This window comes from Bacillus rossius, chromosome 18, assembly GCF_032445375.1.
Source record: "Bacillus rossius redtenbacheri isolate Brsri chromosome 18, Brsri_v3, whole genome shotgun sequence".
Classification (NCBI taxonomy): Eukaryota; Metazoa; Arthropoda; class Insecta; order Phasmatodea; family Bacillidae; genus Bacillus; species Bacillus rossius.
The window spans coordinates 14,574,037-14,583,331 of NC_086345.1; positions in this window are offsets into that span (position 1 = coordinate 14,574,037).

A 9,295-nucleotide genomic window follows, 5' to 3' on the forward strand; every position below is an offset into this window, starting at 1 on the left:
TGTCATTTCGGAAGTGTTGGTTTCACTGACTAAGCTTGTGTGTGGGTTGCCATCGAAACATTTGTCAGAAAAAAAGGTATGTGTCATAACTGCAGTTTTTAGTACTAAAACCACTCAGTATCAATGTTTTTACTATAATATTAAAATTTATAAATGAATATTTAATGAAAGGTATAAAGCCTTTTCTTAAATTTTATCTTAGTTATCCAATTTGAATACAACAATAATAGAACATGTTTTAAATTACAGAAAATTATTCACAGGATAGAGTAACGCATATTTATGAATGCTATTATTTACCACGTTTAAGATAATTTTTGTAATAATCCTATTTAGTTATTGCTTTCAAATATCAATTGTATTGTTTTACAAAAAAAAAAAAAAAAAAAAAAAACCTTGAATATCAACTGGCTGAATTTATTCAGCTAAATATATAATTATTCACTAAATTATTAGTATAAAATTCCAAATTACTAGTTTATGATTTTCCTTGTAAATTCTTTTAAGTCAATGATAAAATATAGTTTTCTAACTAATTAAATTAATAGAGGCATTTAAACTAAAAAAAAATCTCTAATGATATACAACAAAATACATAGCCACTTGATAAATTTTGTAATTAGTAGTATTTTAATCGTGCTAGATACTTACATTTATAAGCATAAATATGGATTATTCATTATCGAGAAATATATTACTGTATATTGTGCACTTTTACTCATGTACACGTAGGCCTGATTCATGTTAATTTTTGTCATTACTATACAAGAAAAATATACTAAATGAAATAAATACTAACATTAAAATATATTCATCTAGAAATAACATTCATTTAGTTTCGTGGACAACTTTAAACGTTTTCGAATTCTGAATACGATATGGATGCGAAATGTTTGGTTTCTATTCAGCTCTATCAATGTCATGGTGGAATCACATGAACTGTTTACATACGTACTTCCATCACCAGTTTTCCTCATATGCCAGGTTCAGGGCAGTTTTATATAAATAACTATTATTCGTGCCTGCGAGCTGAAGGCATGGGTGGCCTATGTGTCAAGAGGCGCGCTGAAAACAAAACTGAATAGGAATTGGAAGCACCTTGAGAACACCTTCACTCTAACTCAATTGGATTGTAAACGATTCTGTGTTTGTGGTTGTGGTTGTGGTTAATATACTCAGAATTTTTTTTTTCTTTACGTTCTTAAAATATTCCATTGAAACCAGATGTCAAGAAACAGTTTGTAACAATAAAATAAATCATATTTTCAATTTGTACAATTTGGCTGTGATTATTTTTGCATGTATGAAATACATTTTGCGAGATAATACTGAATATTTCTTACTAAATTTTGGTCATAATTTTATAATTTAATCGATGTTTCAATCCAGAATTATTAAAAAAACGGACAAGATAATCGAATAAACAATAAATGAACTTAATTTTGTTTTATTTTACTCATTTATTTTACGCAATTAATACAGGGAAATGTTTACAAATAAATTTAACTATTCGAGGTGCTGGGGAAACACAAAGCATAAATGAGCGGGAAATAATCCGAAACCAGCATAATCGCGAACACTATTTTGTAGTGATACAGGTAATGCTTTCATGTAAAACACAAAATTTACAAATATCTGTATTTTACTATAAATTTTTCTGTTTCATTTGTAAAAAAAAATGCATTATAGCGTTAATACGTTTAGCTGACCTATCGACCGGTCAAGCTTCTAGTTAGAATTTTTATAAATACTTAGGGACCATCTTGTTCCCAGAATGAAATTATCTCATTTACAATTTGAAATTAATTACTTTATATCGCCTAGATGGCCGCTGTTTAAGTGAGCTGCAAAAGCAAACGTTTTTTCTGAATATTCCAAATATTCAGTGTAATTTTTAGAAAGTTTTTATTATTAAATGTTATTTTAAAACCATAGTCACACATATTTAAGAAAATATCTTGTTATAAAAATAAAATATTCTACATGTAAAAGGTAAATAAAGAAAAGAAAAAAAGAATGAGATCTATTTTTGTAATTTTAAGAAATGTTTAGTCATTTTTTATCCAAACAAAGCAACTTTGAAAGCAAAGGTCAGCTAACATGGTGGCCATAACGACACTAATTCAATTGGGTAGTGCAAAAAAACACTCGACATCTCATATTGAAAATTAGCTAGAAACTAAATTATTACAATTAAAGTAAAAAAATAAAATTTTAATTGATCCTAATAGAGAATTATCAGTTTTTAAACTCCTAAGTATAATTTAGTTATAGTAAGCACTTTTAACTAGTAAACGTATTCTCCACTATTTTTTTTTGAATGCGAACTTACGGTTAGGTGAACCTGGTCAGCTTAAGAACTTAACATCGTGGATTGGTTACTTTCATAGTGTTATACCTGCTCTTACACGTAATAAAGTGGAAATTTTCACGTCACATAGTCATTAGAAGTAGTGGTTCACTTCAAAATAATTCAATAATATATTGCTGATGAGAAATCAACATCTGGCATAATCCAAAGTTTATAACATTTCCCTGCATAATAATTATGTACAAACCCTAAACTCACAGGTTTACAAATAAAAGATTATGTAGGAATTAGTTTGTAGAGATACGAAAATTTGCATTATTATTGGTTCCTAATTTATAATTAACTGCAGTTGCTAGGATTTTTTAGTGTAGGCGCGTCGAAGGCAAAGATTTCACTGACGTTTCGCAAGACCTTGCGTCCGCCATCATCAGGTTAGCAGTTGCCAACTTTTACACTCCTCAGTCATAACAGAGTAAACTCAAGTTATGTTATAACTTTGTTACACTTGACTCTCTCTTGATGACTGGGGTGATTAGCGGATATTTTAGTTTCAGAAGGCCAAATAATAATTTAGTCTTGATATTAGTACCTCTGTTTTTATTTTACTTTTGATAATTTTTACAGTAAGATGATATTTTATAAATTGATTAACAAAAAAATTGATATAACATAGATTTAATATCACATTTTTAGTGTAATGGGCCGGCCCTTAGACAATTTCATTAATCATTAATAAAAATTAAATAAAATAAGCAACAATAAATAGATTAAGTTCCTTTTACAACAAGCACACCAGGAGTGAGTAAAGTCGAGAATAAATATTTTTATGGTGTTCATATCAGTTCAACGACATAACTTAATGTTATTCTGAAGATCTAAAAACTGGATAGCTGGAAGTTTGACGATGGCTGGCCAAAGTTATGCTGGTAACGAGGGGTCCGGACGCCTTAGTCGTCCCCATTGCTGGAGGGAGGACTCGAGGGTGGAGTGGTCAGTTAGGCATCTGGTCCTTGGGAGCTTGTCCGGTTCTTGGAAAATTGTCCGTTTCGTGGACCCTGTCTGTGAACAGAACCGAAACACGTATGTTCAGGACTGGTTCACAGACAGTTGGTAAAATAGGCAGAAAAAGCCTTCTAATCACGATGATGGTCGGGGAGTAAAGGTTGTCAAAACTCACCAAACATGGAGATGGCTTCCAGGATCAGCACGGGTGCTGGGCTCAAGAACCCTTGGTTTTGCGGACGTTTCCATGATTTAAAAATATTAATAAATTATGATTAATAAAACATGACTACACCTACGAGGTAGACCTACACGGACTGACTAAATACCAATCACTAAAGTTGTGGGAATCATATCCCTTGTCTAGCTGATTACCATTTTAAAAAATGGAGTGACGTATTGATGCCGAAGATACAGAGTGGTCAGTCCAGAGTCACGGCGCGCAGTAAATTTGGGGCGGCAGCGATTCGTAATAAAAAGACGAAGTGAAACAAAAGAAAGGGGGGAGGCTTTGGCTTCCAGACCGAAAGGTTCCGAAGATTACCTAGGGGCTTGTTAAGAAATACTAACTTCGATATCTCGACGTTTGTGGTACTGGCCGATGTCAGCGCGACCTACTGAGTGGAGTCCGAAACAAGGAGAGATCTACTCACCCGAGGCGACTGCTAAAGCATAGGCCTTATGGAGGGATTTAGTCCAGCGATCTGGTGCCCTGGAAATGAACTACGGGGTACTGGTTGTTGCGGGAGAAGGCAGGGGGCAGGCGTTTAGCGGACATTCAAACACCCAGGGGAAATAATTCGCAGCTCTGCTGCTAGAAGGCATAGGCGGTACCTTCAAAGACTGGTTTCGTGGCCTTGGGACAGGCCGACCCTGGCCGGGGTCAGTGGCCGATCAGTGCTCTGGACAGTGGTCCCAGGAAAACTAGGAGAGGGGGTGGGTTGTGGTAACTGCGGTGACAGTGGGAACGAGGCCCTACTGATCCCAGAGGTGTGATTGGATGTTGGTGAAAATGACTCGAGATCATGCAATGGAGTGTTCACGTCAGGCGAGATCTTATAAACAGCCTGTCATGATGGCTTGCAGGACATAGCAGTTATTGTCACGGCTCGGAGTCGAATTACAGGCGACGTTCGTGCGCCAAGGCGGGAATAAAATGTTACACAGACTGAATTACATAAGACTCGGCAAAATCGAATCTAGGGGTGGGAAAAATTGGAGAGACAGGTCTGACAAAGATAAACTGGAGTGTACAGGAGGAGGAACAGGTTTAAATTCTTGCAGCAAAAGAATGACTGATAATAGAATTTTTTAAAAATTCAAATATAAAATCTTGCCCAAAATACTGATTGGCGGCACATAACTGATTTTCTTTGTTATTCTCCTGCTTTTAAATATTATTTCCTGTAAATATTTATTTTCCCTTGATTAGCTGCAGCTGTGGGCGTGGGGCGTTAGCCCACCTCAGAATCCAACAAGAGTTGACTTCTGCACTTGAACATCTGGTGCAGGAGCACAGTCTCGCTGCGTGGCAGTTCAGATGGGACACGTCGGAGAGACCTACGTGGTGTTCCCGTCTGTGCGGTGTCGCGTGCGTGCTGGGTTCCTCCAAGTTACCCATGCGCTTGCGCAGATCTTAACTGGTCACGGTAACTTCCGGGCTAGTTTGCACCGGTTTGAGCTGGTGGGCACAGAACTCTGCCTGAATTGCCATGAGAACGATGATGTACACCATGTTCTAACCAACTGTGGGAAGATGGAAGACCTGCGTGAACATCTGCGCCTCTAGGTTGTGTTCCTGGAGGGTGAAATGACACAGCCTAAAATTCTTCTGCAGAATAGCACAGAGGCCTTAGTAGGAGCATTTGCCCATAAAGTGGTCCGCCGGCTAAGTGTGGCAGAAATTCTGCTGACACCGAGATCCCCGGATGGCTGACCTGGCTGCAGTGGGCGGGGTAACTCGCCTCCTGCCGGCGAAAGCACGGTTGCATAAGGTGCATGGGGTCCAGTGGAAGGGATGTTAACCCTGGATCGAGGCGCCAATGATTGCACGGGACGACTCAGCACACGAGCCCTAATGGTTGGGTTCAGAGTTGCATAGATCTTCCCCAGATGTCTGGGACACAAGGGTGGAGACATTCGGATGGTGGGAGGAACACCTTCGACGAGACTGTGGGAGGTGTGGTAGGGACCAGTACCATTGCCTCAGTTCCAACGGAAGCATTCGAGAACATTCTCGGCAAGCACGGCCGCAGTCTGATCCAATTGATTTGAGCCTCAGTCGGTGGTGGGTGCTCGTGGATCTCACGACCCAGGACGAAGTAGTTCACTGTCCCTAACCGGGTTAATGCGGGTGACACCCTGGCCTATACGCAGATTGCTTAGAAGGCTAGAACATTAGCCTAAAGAATCTGAAAGTGCATTTGGGCAACCGAGATTGCTCTCGTGTACCTGAGAAACCTGATTGTGTCAGCCGGTCAAATGGAGGGGTATGCTTTCAAGCAATATTGATTCTTGTGATAAGCAACAAGCTTGTGTCGAAGCTTTGATAGGCCTATTCCAACACTTCTATCAGCTGTTCCCTGATTCTACCTTTGAGGTGAAGGTACAGGGAGGGAGGAGGTGCGAAAAGCTTTTCTTCCGGTTGGCTGGTTGGTTTAGGCCAATCGGAGCTGGGGCACCTCTGACCGGTTGGGGCTGCTGGCCAATCAAAGAGGCCCAGCTCAGATTCGCCACACCAATCAATAAAAAAGCGTTGATTTGCCCGCAGCTGCAGCAAATAAGGAACACTCCCCTCAAAGTGGAAGTATTTAAAGGCAGGAGAATTTACAAGAACAGTAGAACAACCACATTCCAGGCGAGCAATTGCCTGGGTGGTGATAGGCATAGCAGTACTATATATTAAATACCAATTAATAATGTTACATGGAAACACTTACCTACAAATTTATTGAAAAATCCTGGTACAAATAAAAAAAATTTAAATAAAAAAAAAATTAATATAATTGAAATAGAAAGACATAAAATTATATATTCGGAATATAAAAATATTAGTTTTTGTATTATATGCTGCTTCGCAAACTTGGTCATCTGAATAAGGGTCGTTGGTTATTGGAGTGTGCCAATTAAATTAAGTACACCAAAGCAGGCAGGAAGTCATATTAGCGATTATCAGACAATTTTCATTCCCTAGGCATGATGTACAGGTCCAGTGGATCAGGTACTCCATATCAAACTTCTGGGTGGTACTTGATAGAGTACAAGCTGAGGGATTAAAGCGATTGCAAGGTCGAGCGAAACGTTGGCGAAATTTACGCCTTCGATACAGGCTGAAGCCCGGAAGCCTAACCATCTCAAGGAACCTACCATGTATTTCCAGCATGGCGAGGCTCTCGCTGAACCCGAAGGACCTGGAGTCCTCGCTGTGGCCGGTGGATGTCCTTCTGGCGGCGGCAGGACTCTCGCCGGCCGGTGGCTACGCGCATGCGCTGTACAACGCAGCCGTCGCCCTGGCTGTCGCGGCGACCGGCGCCACGCACCTCATCGTCAGCTTGCGACACGTCCAGACTCTGCTGAACATCTGGTACGGGGTGGGCACCGCGGCCGTCTACTGCTCCGTGTCGGGGTACTTCTACAACAACCTGTTCAGGAAGGAGGAGAGCAGGCGGCAGGTACTCGCGAGGCTCGTCGAAGCAGACAGAGCACTCGTGACACACCTGCAGGGATCGCACCGAAGAGCAACTATCCTACAGCTAGTTCTCATAGCTTGCTTTTACGCCACCACCATCGCACTAACGTACTATGCTTACGTCAATGTCTGGTACGGACAACCCACGGTTATTTTCTTTTGGGTTCTCGCGTGCGTTCCCTTGATAATCTCCTTGATAGTGACCACGAACCTAATCACTGTGGTGATCGTCCTGAGCCAACGGTTCAAAGCTATAAACGTTTCAATGAGCGAGATGTTGGAGTATGCTTCTGACAACTTGGCGGCGAGCCCGGTTTTTCGGAGCAACTCGGATAGCGTTCGCCTGACGGGTACATATTGGAGCACGGGAGTGTGTTCGTTGCAGCTGAAGATCATTCAGCTGATGGAATTGCACGGCAAACTGTCCGATATTGTGGAATCAATAAACTCACTGTACGGTCTACCGATCATGCTGGATGTCATTGCAACTTTCATCTCCATCGTCACATCTCTGTACTACAGCTTTCCGCGTGGCGTCGATGGTTACCAACACGATTTGCAGTTTCATACCTCCGTCGCTTCAGTGACCAGGAGCCTATTACATTTTTCCAAACTGGCCTTGCTGATATCTTCGTGCGAGCTTGCCACTTACGAAGCCAGCAAGACAGTGAAGCTAGTCCAGAAGCTGAAACTGCTGAGCATTATTGATGCAGACACGAGAAACACGGCGAGGGTGCTAATCATAGATGCAACGCTACCGTTAGTAAAGTTTTCAGGTTTTGGTTTCTTTTCTCTAGATTTTCATTTCTTAGGTGCTTTTGTTTCAGCCGTCACTACTTATTTAGTAATAATTTTTCAGTTCGGTTAAAATTAAATTGTTCCTTTTTTTCGCTGTCTTCATTAATCGATTGATATTAGATCACAGATTTCCAGGTTATTCATGTTAGACTTGATTGTATAGGTTATAAAATTTAAAATTACAATGTTTTATTAACCACATGAGTGGTATGTTTTTGATCATCTTGCGCTAGGCGCCAGGTGCTGGTATCGGGAGTTTATCCGCCATCTTGTTTTGTGATTTCATCTTGGAAAATCTTGACCTATAACCTTCAATATTTGCTAAAATTGTTAAAATTCTCAATAATTTTCGAAAATTTCTAAAAATTCGCCAAAATTTACAGTTTTTTGAAAAAAAAAATATTCCTCTATAATTCTCATAATCTTTGAAAAAAATATTCTCTTTTCGAGGGAAAAATTCCCGTTTCGAGGGCAAATGTACTGTTTTATGTCCTAAAAAATCCCAGCAGCTATGAATGTCCAAATTGATCTCTAGCAAGGTTCGAGTTCTAGTACAAGGCAGAATTTTTGAAATGTTTTGTCCATTTTTTGTTTTTTTTATTATTTATTATTATTTTATTTGATTTGTTTTTAATTTTTTTTCTGATATTAAGGCAAACTTTCTTCATGTGATCCTGATTTTTCTTGCAATATATATAGATTTTTTTCTGTGAGTGCTCCTGATTATTCCTGGCTAGAGATCTGATGGTTTTCTCCAAGTGCTTCTGGTTATTAGTGAGAAATTGATCTCTACACGAAGGATTTTTTACTTAATGAGCCATAACATTTTATTCAGAGTTGAATTTTATTAGTGAATTTCTGCTACTACTAAATGAGAACTTGTAATATTTTTATCAGGTGGTAAATAAAAACACAATTACTCAGTCATATAATAATAAGCTCTGAGACATCTGAGAAACACTGACAGGAAGGTCTAACTTCCGTCTCCTTGAGGTCTATCGAAGCCATCCTTCTTTTGCGATCGTTAGTGAGCATCTCGCATCCCACATAAAATAACTAAATATCATTTACCTGCAAGCAACACAAGGCGTCATTTGATGGCAAGAATCGGGACTACTTACAACAGGTTATTTTGCATGAGATAAATTAACTCTCACCACTGAATGGAGGTATTTTAGTCAGTTAGAGCCCAGTAGGACTGTAGCCATGTTGCCTTAGTGTCCTAGATGCCTCGTTGTCCTGTAGCCTCGCAAGCACATAACATTGTGTTCTGGAAACTTCGTAGTCCTGTAGTCTCGGAATCACGTAACCTAATGTTCTGGTAGGTTCGTAGTCATGTAGCTTCGTGATCACGTAACGGTGTGTTCTGTAAGTTTCGTAGTCCTGTAGCCTCGCAGTCTCGTAACCTTTAAGACTAAAATCACGTAGTCTCGTAACCACATGGCTTGTAGTCGCGTAGTCATGATGCCTTGGAGCCTCGCTGACTTGTAGCTACG